Source organism: Rhipicephalus microplus, chromosome 10 (assembly GCF_043290135.1).
Source record: "Rhipicephalus microplus isolate Deutch F79 chromosome 10, USDA_Rmic, whole genome shotgun sequence".
Lineage (NCBI taxonomy): Eukaryota > Metazoa > Arthropoda > Arachnida > Ixodida > Ixodidae > Rhipicephalus > Rhipicephalus microplus.
The window spans coordinates 84,168,462-84,179,640 of NC_134709.1; positions in this window are offsets into that span (position 1 = coordinate 84,168,462).

An 11,179-nucleotide genomic window follows, 5' to 3' on the forward strand; every position below is an offset into this window, starting at 1 on the left:
GATATGTGGGGTTTAACGTCCCAAAACCACTATATGATTATGAGAGACGCCGTAGTGGAGGGCTCCGGAGATTTAGACCACCTGGGGTTCTTTAACGTGCACCCAAATCTGAGTACACGGGCCTACAACATTTCCGCCTCCATCGGAAATGCAGCCGCCGCAGCCGGGATTCGAACCCGCGCCCCGCGGGTCAGCAGCCGAGTACCTTAGCCACTCGACCACCGCGGCGGGGCACTTACTTAAAAAAAAAACACAGACAGTGAAGAATGAAAATGTACTACGCGCAAGAAGACGATTTTCTTTGGGCCGGTTTGGGCGTGCCAGAACACTTAACTTGGCTGTGCGCGAAGACGCGGACGAAGAAAAGTAGTACAAAGTGTGGGTGTGTCCATCCTGTGTACTAAATTGCTTTTTACGGGTCTTTAGCGCGGCCGTGCTAAATTTTATACAGTTTTCAGTCAATAAAATAGATGCCGTAAGGAGCTTACATCGCTTGAACTACAATAATATTGGAATACAATTCCCGTAGTGAGTGGAAGAAAAGGGGAGGGATGCGTGCTATTCGCAAAGTACGGTTTTCCTGCTGCACAATGGGCGGCTTGTCCCCGGATTCACGCTTCATCAACTAACTTGCCTAATACAACCGTGTAGCGGGTACCCTGCCAAACTAGCTGCCAAGAGAACTAATGCCAGGAGATATTTCTGGCACATTTGTCGTTTGGTTCCTCAAAGAGCTGGCAAAACATTTTCTCTGACGATCGTCGTTGAACCCGGAGACACAAAGGCTCAGAAGAGTAGAGTGCTAGAATTGACTGATTGATTGATATGAGGGGTTTAACGTCCCAAAACCACCATGTGATCATGAGAGACGCCGTGGTGAAGGGCTCCAGAAATTTCGACCACTTTAACGTGCACCCAAATCTGAGCACACGGGCCTACAACATTTCCGCCTCCATCGGAAATGCAGCCGCCGCAGCCGGGATTTGATCTCGCGACCTGCGGGTCAGCAGCCGAGTACCTTAGCTACTAGACCACCCTGGCGGGGCAGAGTGCTAGAATTAGAAATGTGCTTACCATGAGCAGCAATGATAATGGTGATGATGATGGCCTAAAGAAATGGTTCACACCTACTCTGGGGGATAGGCAAGAAACGATTATTTAGGTAGTGGATCACATATTACTTTTAAATCTAATGAATTCTAAAGAGGTTAGAAGAAATTAAATTTTACTAATTTAGAAATGTGCAATCAAAACGACGTTGATTCAATTTAGAATATTTGTACAGCAGAACGAATATCCCGGTGACAATGGCCTATTGAAGAAACTCCCAAGAAGAGAATATATATTATAAATAATGAAATCCAAATTACTTATTTTAAGTGCAGCTTTAGGAATGTTTTTCCTCAGTGACTTGAAGCGAGTACACGATGAAAAATAATGTTCGATTGTTTCATCCTTGTTACAGGATGAGTAAAAAGGAGAAGGAGCCAGACCAGCTCTACGCCTGTAGTAATTTAGTTCTGGTACTTTACAGCAAAATAACTTCTTTGCGTGTTGAACAGAACTCCCTATATATACGGCAAGGGAACAAAAGGTGTCGATTCTCTTATTCCTCTTTTTCTTCGGCAAATCCTGGTTCACCGTGGTGGTGATGATTACCACTTGAAAATGATACAAACCCACGCAGTATCCGACATGCCATCCCGGCCAGTTGGAAAAGTTAAGTCTTGTTGGCAGACATTAGTGCAGAATTTCGCAGGGAAATCGCATCGCAATTTGGTAAGTTTGGCAGCAATTGTTTAGTTGTGTTTCTTTATTAGCAGCTTCTGCCACAAATTAATTTATTCTTTTTTTTACTCTACTGCTTCACGCTGTCTCCAGTAAAAGCGAGTCAACTTCGTGGGGCGATGGTGATGTAGGCTGTGCCAAGAGCGTAAAAAGAGCCCACGAGTCCTATTAAGACCACAGGAAGTACCATAAATCATGGAAAAGAGAATTCACATGGCTTACAAGAGTAATATCACCAGGTACCAGGCTTCCATTCAGCAAGTTATCCTGCAATTATCTCCAGCCACGTCCGGGCCCACTGACCAAACGTGCATAGGGAGCACATCACAAATGAGCTACGAAGGCTGCATCAACTCAGTTTGTCAGTGAACTCTTCCCTTGGAAGCACCAGGAGCCCAACCTTCACGAAGCTGTCGTTGCAAGGGTTCTGAAAGCGTTGCCAAGATTTTCTGATTGACCTGTTTAAAGAAGAGGAAAAGCGTCTTCCTTCCACTCACGCCATTTGTGATTGCATGAGTAGACTACACGCTTCACTAGTGTTGCCGCAACTGCACGACCTTGTTTTGCACCTTCCACTTGAACATTTCACTTTTAGAACCTGGAGGTTATTAAATACAATGCAGGAGAATCGCTATGCATGTCTGGAGTGACGAGGACGTCTTCGAAAGCATACTTTTGGAGGATTTCACACCATTCTGGGCAGGGATTTTCAAGTTGGAAAAATGGCGTTGGTGAGAAGCCCTACAAGGAACTTGCCCTGTACGCGCTGGCATGCCTTTTCCTGCCCAGCGTCGAATGCACTGGTTGAACGTGTCTTCACGCATGTCACTTGGGTAAAGACAAAGCACCGGAACAAAACTGTACTGAAAAATTTGCATTCCACTGTACGAACTCGCACAACGTTTGGCTTCAGAGAGGAGTGTGGTGGAAATTTCGCGAACACAAACGATAAGCTACGCAGGTTTCGCTCAGACATCTATGATGCTCGTATACCTAGCGATGCTAAACAACTTCTAATTATTACTGACAATAATAAAGTGACAGTTTGTTTAATGGTGGTTTTTTAGTCGTAGATTCGACGGGACACTGTCTAGAGAAGAGAGTTAACATTTCTCGCGAGCAAACTAACACTCGTCAAGGTTGCAGCAAAAAAAAGAAAAGTATTTTAGCAAGTGTTTGTTTGTCCGCAGAAATGTTGATTTTGGGTCGTTTTCTTTTGAATTTCATAGCAACTATAAATACAGGCAAAGTATCGGGAAAATTTAGCGAGTTTCTAGTGTTATGGTCACTGTACAGCCTTGCAACTCTGCCGGCAGGCGGCAAAGTGTCGCCGTACAACCACCGCCCTGTTCAAACGAGTCATTGATGAATTAGTGAATTCTCGCGTTGTGTGCTTCTACCTCATCCATCATCCCTTTCTGCGAGGTCTCTCTTCCTTGAACAGATTGATTCCGCCCTTGCAAACGAGTTATACGTGCTTCGTTAGTATGACACCGCGGGCAGTCGAGTGGGTGTGATAACAGGTGATGACTGATGAGCAACGTATACGCTTGCGACGCAAGCACATTCTGCTGTACTGAAGTTCCCACTAATATGACAGGAACCGAACAACGTCGCTTTAGAGGTTAGTAAAGAAAGTAAGAGACATTCAGATATTTATCGCGGAGTGCTTAAAGGAGAAAAAAACTTCAACCATCTCCCGCTGAAGGGAACCATGTGTAGATGCGAAGCAACGTGCGCTAACGCTTACACTGGCGACGACGTTGACGCTGGCGCGCATCAAGCAAGCGAAAGTGAGGCGCTCTCGACTGAATTTCGTGAACGCGAGATCTAGCGCCTGACATATACGGGGTGGCCAGTGAACGGTTGTGCAGCGCGAACAGCCGGATTTTACCTTTAGGGCAGTGTGAGCAGTCGGATTTTAGTCGGCCTTGCGAGGCGAAAGAGGGGTAGGGGAGTGGCAGTTTTGCGGGTGTCTTCCTGGGCCGGCACCAAGGAGGATTAAAAAATTTTCTTTAATTTTTTTTAATCTTCCTTGGCCGGCACGAGACGCGAGCATTCGCATTGAGGGCGTACGGAGGAACAGCGTTGCACAGGCTTGCCAAACAGCTGCTTCGCATCTAATACCCGTGTCAGGCATGGCAACTTAAAAGCACTTTGAGTGAATGTGCTTACGCTCACGAAGTGTCATTTTTGCGTTTCACTGCTTCAAGAAAAAAAAATGAAGTGTACTTTGGAAACGATCACAGTGGCGATTGACGAATCTATAGGGCAACATATATTTGTTATTTTTTGCACCGGTGTGTCATCATCAGACCACGTAGTCTTCGTGGAAGTAGTACCATGCAGTGGCACACGCCACCGCAAATGACTAGAGAACGATTCACCTACACATGTGCTAGTGTGCAAGGAAGTAAACAACGCGACGGACGCAGCCATTGCACAGCGTGTGCTGCCGCATCCCCCTGGCACGCGTGGCCTCAAACTGTCCGAGGGTAAGAGTAGCGAGATTTCCTGTTGTATCATGACTTTCTTTTATACACAGCAATATTCCTTAGAACCAAAACAATGGCCTTAAAATAGCGTGATCGCCGCATTAGACAATACCGTATTTCTGTGCAAGCCACTGGTACCGAGGCTACACATTTCGTTGCAGCGAAGTGAGGTTGGGGAACATACTTGCCGGCAAGTGTACTTTGCATAGCGTACTCGCTCAAAGTCCACTTGAGTTACCACATGTGACAGGGGTATAATAAACGCGCCGCCGTAACTGTCTCTCACTCGGGAGGGCCCCTCAACAACGAGCTATACACCATTACTGACCTGCTAGTAAGTTTTGAACACTCCGACAGTGTCGGCCGCTTCCGGCCAATGCATCATGTGGTCCCGTGAACCAACACATCAAAATGCACATGCAAATTTAATGACTGCGTGCGTCTGTCTTGTCACGTACCAGTCGGGGTGTGAAGGCGAAGACACTGTGTACTGTGCGATGTGAGCGTAGGTTAAAAGAACGTGATACGGTTGACATTTCTGAAGCCATTCACTACGGGGTGCCTCTCAATCATATCGCAACTATGGCACGCCAAACCACATGTTGTTAGTATATAGTTAGTCGGTGAAGACGGCGCAAACTTGTACCTCAATTGCTCAAAGAAGAGAGAGAGACGGCCCCACGTCCCGACAGGAACTGTGTATTAGTGACGTCACGCGAATAGTATACACGTGAAAAAGACAAGCACGCGAGAACAACTGCGTATAGGTGACGTCGTGTGAACACGCCGCCTGAAATAGATGTACAAACGCGCGGTAATAACTGTATCAGTGAAGTTGCACGAAGTCGCAACGCGAGAGATACAAGCGTGCGACAGGGACTATGTATCATGAAGTAACGTCACGCGAACACGTCACGCGAGAAAGACAAGCGTGCCAGACTTGTCCCAACCGCAACTGAAGAGCGCTTTATATCTCGCGCATACGTAACTACGATAATCGCGTTTCTCCTACTTTCCACCATATAGTCTCCATACAAAGGACATCAAATGATGAGTGCTCAACGGTACAGTCAACGTGACCTTGACGCGACGTCGGCACTACGCGTTCGTCTTTAGCGTTCATAGACGTCACGTGCCAGGACGGCGTAGAGCGGCGTTCTTTGGGTGGGTGTCCCATCGTCCGGAAGACACCCTTACATCACTACACGTGCCCTGGTCAAGCAGCGTCTTCTGCAGAGGGCCGAGCGTGTACAACTTCACTCCTCAGTTGTGAAGACAATGCATGTCGGACTATCCCTGCATGTGGTTCACCACCTGCACCAGGTAAGGCAGCGTGGTGCTCGGCTCGACCGGCTTGCGAAGCGTCATGTTCTTGATTGACAGTCTCTTCTCCGGCTACTTCTGCATTTATCTGCAAAGAGAGACACACAGATGTGTAACAAAATGACACAATACGTTATGCTTTTGCGCAAGACGACTCGAAAGCAATGACAATATGCTTCTTTTTATTCACAGTGAACATCCTCTTACTCCCAAAATAAAAAAATAAAGTAGAATAAAATGTCTCCAGGATAGGGGGGAATCCAAAACTTTTCAGGCTGCCATATAACTTTGTTGCCTGCATGTGAACGCATGACCATCGTTGTAGACTGCGACAGCTGAAGTGTTGCGCCGCAATAAACAGGTGGATAACGCTCCCGGCATGGATGAAAGAAAGTCGAGAGGAAGCATTGCGCAATGCAGTAGAAAAAAAAAAACAAGTAAATAGTACTTCAACGCGCACACACCAAGCCTTCTTTGCTTGCACCCGTTATCGGTTACAACCCCCGCCCCCTCCCACCAAAAAAAAAAAAAAAATGTCAGCCCACTCGCTGCCCCTTCCACAGAGTACTTGGATAAATGTTGCATGCAATAGCGCTTTCTCAGTTTCGTGCGTATAGCATCAATCACTTGTCCAGCGTTTCAGATAGTTGATTTTCCGACACGGACGCACGTTTGCGTCGGCGGTTTTAGGTCTCTGACATCATTGTTCACCATAACAATGTTTCAGGGAGTAACGAAGCTTACTCACAGTAGCAGAAGAAAAGTGCGTAGTTCGAGCGGTATCAAACTTCCGTTTATTACAGGTGACAGGCAGGCACGCCGGGATTTCGAGGGCGAAGTTCACAGTCACGTTCGCATTTAGTTACAACCTAGTATATACTATTTTACGAATAGGCTTCAGTGCCGTCATATTAGGCTGTTAACCTTTTTGTTTGTTTTGCATCTTCAACTAAATGACCAGAGTTATGATAGATGCTCACGGATGAAAACGGCTGAGTTCGCACATGTGGTGTTTTATTGCCTTATTAATTCACGTCTAAGTATACAAAAACATAAAAAAACTGGCTTAACAACCCAAGAAGGCGGTGCCCATATACCTTAGGTAAAATAGTTTACAGTTCGTCACGCACGCAGCCGAAAAACTTCATTTGCCCGCCTTTCCCCGATAGTGCAATAGCTGCTGAATGATTTCCCCGTACGAGAAACACACGAAAAGTGCCGGCGCTTACGTCAACTGCGCGGACCCTTAGACGTACTCCCGGGATCGCCGCCTTTGCTCGAGCCTTGTCGAACTCTTTCTTGAGGCCCGGCAGCCAGAGGGCGCCGGCCAGGAGCGACAGGCACCCGGACACGACAAACATCGGTCTGTACGACTTGGACCCGCTGTCGCGAAAGACCACTGCACGCAACAATAAATTCGATTTGAAGCGAGTTGGTTCGTGCCGAAAGCAATCCTTCATTTTAAGAGGCGGGGTTTCTGAAGAAAGAAAGCAAGAATACAAAATCATTCATGTGCGCAGCCCTTTCGGGGCGCGGCTTGCCCATCTACCACAGACTTGCCCTTTGGCGGAATTGAAAAGGCGCCAGAACTCAAGCCAACTGTCGCCAATGTAGTCGTTCATTTATTATTATCGCCAATTTGTAGTGGTATTATGAACGGAGTCCTAACTATTGATGAATAAATAAAACCATTTTGAATTAGTAAAACTCGAAACGTAAAAGTAACTACTAAATAACCATGGCACCTACTGGATATTTTCGTCGCCAAATGAGTCAATATGTAATCAATTTGGCGCGAACCACCCAGCAACTGCAGCCGTCACCCACCGTTTCATGTCGCATGGTTCAGCAGTGGTCCATACAAGCCTTCAACAGGACTAGCAATGTTCAGCAGAGCGAAATAAACTAACAAGGTTTAAATGATGCAAACTACAGAAATAACCGAAAATGAATACCGATGACTTCCTCAAATGGGCGGCCCTGCAACACTTTTTGAGCATGGTTAGAAAGCGCTGCCGATCGATAGTACAGGCTCGCGACAACACGCGAGCCAAATATTATAGCACAGCACGCAGTCTCGAATTCACAATAAATTATCAGTCAGCTAAAAAGTTGCTCTCTTTTCTCTCGACAAATCACGTTATATGCCCAAAAATCACACGTCAACGATCCATCTATCACTCATTGGCGGATTCGAACACGGCGCACTCGCTTGTTATAGAGATCACCGCGGGAGGCCGCTACTTGTCCACGCGTGCGCGCGCGATCACACTGAGAAGGCCGCGCATTCGAAGAAAAAAAGAAAAGTGCTCAAGGTCGCAAAGCGCACGTGACGTTTTTCTGTGGCCCTGCCATCGCTCCCTGCTTAGCTTCCAGCGCTTACATCGGAACGAGAGAAGAGAGAATGCAATGCCAGCATGCGACAAACCTTTGTACCTTCACTCGCACTGGACGGATTAAAATTTTTGAGCCATTAAATTCGTGAGGCCATAAGCTCTTCCAGGAGATTCATTGCATAGTTACTTGAAAAAGTGGTTCAGGGCTCCTTCAAAATGGCGAAAAACGCTTCTGACAAATCCGACTTTTTCGTGCGCCGCGCAAAAGAGCGCCACCGCCTTGGTAAGCAAGCGCTTGATGATTATGGTGATGATGATATCTGAGGTCTTGCCCTTTGAAACGGACTTACAGCCCGGATCAGGACTTTAAAAGCTAAAAAGAAAGTCTTAAGAAAAGAGAATTAGTCCTAGTTGGCCTCACTTTCAGGAACAGCTGGCTGATTTTTAGTGCGCAACCTGCAGTGTTCCAGCATGCAGCTAGTTCCATCACTTTCCAGTTAGGCTTCCCGAGAGAATTACTGGATTGCCTGTGCTACTCACTTCCTCGGATTTCGTGGTAGCGAAGCTGCATTGAGCATCAGGATCTAGGTCTGCCCCAGCGCCTACACAAGGACTACATAGTGCAGGATGTATATATAACGGGGGATATCGAACTGCACCAATACCTACACATGAACATACATACATTAGCGCTACATTACCTGCGTATTTTTTTTGTCAGTAAGACGAAACGCAATCTAAGTCTTAATGAGTCCAAGTGAGTTTTACTCATGAGTTTATTCGCCAACTCGTGTGTGTGTGTGAATGCTTCTTTAGTGCGCTGGTTCACCTGTACCATAGTAACTAGCATGGGCATTTTCATTTTTCGCATTGATGCACTGCGAAACCTTTGTTTCCGATTCATCGCAGTGGATGCAAAAAACAAAAATGAAGCGATGTCTCACTTTTCACAATGTCCTCCTGTTGGTCCCCGCCTTTCCCGAAGTAAAGGTGGACAGTAAGAAGTTCCATGACCATAGTTAAGGCAGTGTGAAAGACGAAAACACTAGCCAAAGAGTAGTACATGACAAGGCGTTGAACTAACAACTGACAGGTCTATTACAAAACCGAAAGAAATACACGCACCGAAACAGCCACTTGCGAGTGCATCCAGTATTGCCACTATGTGTGAAATTGTGTGTATATATTTCTTCCGATTTGAAGTAAAATACCTGTCAATCGTCAGTTCAGCGCCTTGTCCCGGGGTCATCCTCGTCGCGTGCTTCCGTCTTTCGCGCTGCTTTAGACTACGAACTTCGACCAATTCGCCCAATCTTAAAATTTTTGAGGTTCCTAGAACGCAACTCCAGATGTGCTCGGCCACCGTTAGTGTCAAAAACCTGTGTCAGTTCACGGCTAGGTCTCATTGAGTAAAAACGTGAAACAGACTCTTCGCTTGCTTTTGGCGGTTAGGGGGAGGGGGGACCACTGTCTTCTACCCTGCCCCCTCCACCCATCCATGCGCGTACCTACGGTAACAAGTTCCTGCTATATACTATTTTCCATAAGACATCTGAACACCGCCAACTTGGGCACTTAAGCCGATGTTTTCTTGTTTTTGTGTATGACGACGTGAATTAATAAGGTCATAAAATATCGTATGCACTAACCCAACCGTTTTAATTCATGTGTGTCTACCGTAACACTGCTCTGTTAGTTGTTAAGGTCGATACAAAGCACAAAGGTTAACAGCCCAACACATGGTGGCACTCAAACCCGTCCGTAAAAGAGTCAATACTGACTGACTAACACCGGACCGAGTAGGCGGGCGACGCCCGACACGCCTCGGCATAGACCCAGTCGTTTCCCCGCGACGTCTGGCTCGACGAAGCGCTGCATCACGGGAACGGGCAGCACGTCCAGCGTGCTGCTCAGTCAGCCCAGGGCGAAACAGACTAGCACCAGCATAATGATCTCCTCGGCCAGAGCCATGAGAAAAAAGCACACCGCCCTGCAGGAACGCCTGCACCGCCATCACCTGCAATGTTCAATACGAGAGCAACAGAACGAGGCCTTGCCACTCGGCTCATGTACAAAAAAAACGAGGTGATCACAAAGCAATAAGATTAAAAAAATACACGTAAGCCCCCTTACGCATCCCCCCCCCCCCCGATACTGGGTGGTGCTTCATGACCTCTTAACTAGATGTGCGTTTCAAGGTAGTTCTTTATGATGTAGTTATAGTTATGGAATCTGCGAGACGCCTCGACTGTGTTGCAAACGACTGTGCGAAATTTTTGGAACTTGCCGCACTGTCAATTACAACACCAATATGCATACGGTTGATTGGTAAATAAATTATTTTCTGCTTGTTTGATTATGTAACCATTGTCTGCAGCATATGATGCTGTAACTTTAGTATATATGCCTGTAATATATGCATATTTTCTATGTTTACATGTATGTTATCAGTTGAACTTATCTATGTTAAGTCACCGAAGAATAAGCTGTACCTCCATTGCCCTGTAAGATTTTTGTGTCTATGCTTGCCTCTTGACTCAAAGTGTGCCCACTACTGTAAGAACTCCATTTGGTTTTCTGAAAACAGATACAGCGGTACTTTGCGGTGTTCCCCGGTTGCGAGCAGACTCGTACCCGACGCGTCCGAGCAGGTCACCCACGCCCAGGAAGACTAGAGCGACGGTGGCCGGAATGGATCGGCGACGGTCTCCCTCCATGGCGTAGTCGTAGACCACTGCTCCGGCAGTGACTGACAGCGACGTGAGGGCGCAGTGGAACACCAGGATGACGCCGACCGAGTTGTCCGTTTCCTGGTGTGGCCAAGAGGGGAGCGCCGCGCCAATTTTGATATCACTTTGTCTTTAGCGGATTTATAATACTAGCAAACACACGCTACAGAAAGGGTTAACTGTCAATTACCCTATTGTAGCACGAAGAAAATAAGTATAGATTTCTCAGAAAACGAGAACTTCTAGACAAAGAAAAATGCACCCTGGTCCAGGGGTCCAACCTGGTACCAACGCCTTTCCAGGACAGCCTCTCTACGCCCCACCGTGGTGGTCTAGTGGCTAAGGTACTCGGCTGCTGACCAGCAGGTCGCGGGCTCGAATCCCGGCTGCGACGGCTGCATTTTTGATGGAGGCGAAAATGTTGTAGGCCCGTGTGCTCAGATTTGGGTGCACGTTAAAGAACCCCAGGTGGTCTAAATTTCCGGAGCCCTCCACTACGGCGTCTCTC